Below are 982 nucleotides of genomic sequence, written 5' to 3' on the forward strand. Positions count from 1 at the left end.
GAGAAATGTATCTGAGTCTCTTAGCATCAGAAATGATCAAGCAGAAGAAGACAGAATGAGTGAGTTTTAAGATAGGCTATTTGAAAATACACAGTCAGAAGGAAAAAAAAATGAATAAAAAGAATAAAAAAAAATGAAGCATGCCCACAAAATCTAGAAAATAGCCTCAAAAGGGCAAACGTAGAGTTAATGGCCTTAAAAAGGAGGTAGAGAGACAGCTTGGGGTAGAAAGAAATAGTAACAGAAAACTTTCTAAACCTACAGAAAAATATCAAACCTACAAAAGGATGTCATAGAACACCAAACAGATTTAATCCAAATAAGACTACCTCAAGGCATTTAATAATCAAGCTCCCAAAGTCATGGATAAAGAAAAGGTCCTAAGGGAAGCAAGAAAAAGAAAAAATAACATATAAAGGAGTTCCAATATATCTGGCAGCAGACTTCTCAGTGGAAATTTTACTGGCCAGGAGAGAGAGGCATGACATATTCAAAGTGCTGGGGGTGGTGGAAAAACCAAAAACAACAAATGCTTAACCCTAGAATATTCTATCCTACAAAAATATTCCTCAAACATGTAAGAGAAATAAAGACTTTTCCAGACAAACAAAAGCCGAGGGATTTCATCAACACCAGACAAGAAATGTTAAAAGAAATTCCTCAATGTGAAAGAAAAGGACGTTTATGAACAGTAAAAAGTAATCTAAAGGTACAAAACTCACTGTTAACACTAAGTACACAAATACAGAATACTCTATTGCTGTAATTTCCATGTATAGACCACTTATATCTTGAGTAGGAAGACTAAAAGACAAACCTATCAAAAATAATAACTATAACTTTTTAAGAGACACATAGTACAAAAAGATATAAATGGAAACTACAAAAAGTCAAAAAGGTGGGGGATGGAGTTAATGTATAGAACTTCTTTTAGATTTCTCTTTCTTTGCAAGCAAAGTTTAAAATATGTTTACAATAATTG

At 32.8% G+C, this 982-nt stretch overlaps 1 protein-coding gene across 1 annotated transcript in view; it reads right to left on the minus strand.

Annotated features, from left to right (window-relative positions):
* ERBB4 (erb-b2 receptor tyrosine kinase 4) overlaps positions 1-982 on the minus strand; it is a 399,926-nt gene that overhangs the window by 241,100 nt on the left and 157,844 nt on the right. The window lies entirely within an intron of this gene.

Source organism: Propithecus coquereli, unplaced genomic scaffold, assembly GCF_000956105.1.
Source record: "Propithecus coquereli isolate 6110/MARCELLA unplaced genomic scaffold, Pcoq_1.0 Scaffold70, whole genome shotgun sequence".
Taxonomy (NCBI): Eukaryota; Metazoa; Chordata; class Mammalia; order Primates; family Indriidae; genus Propithecus; species Propithecus coquereli.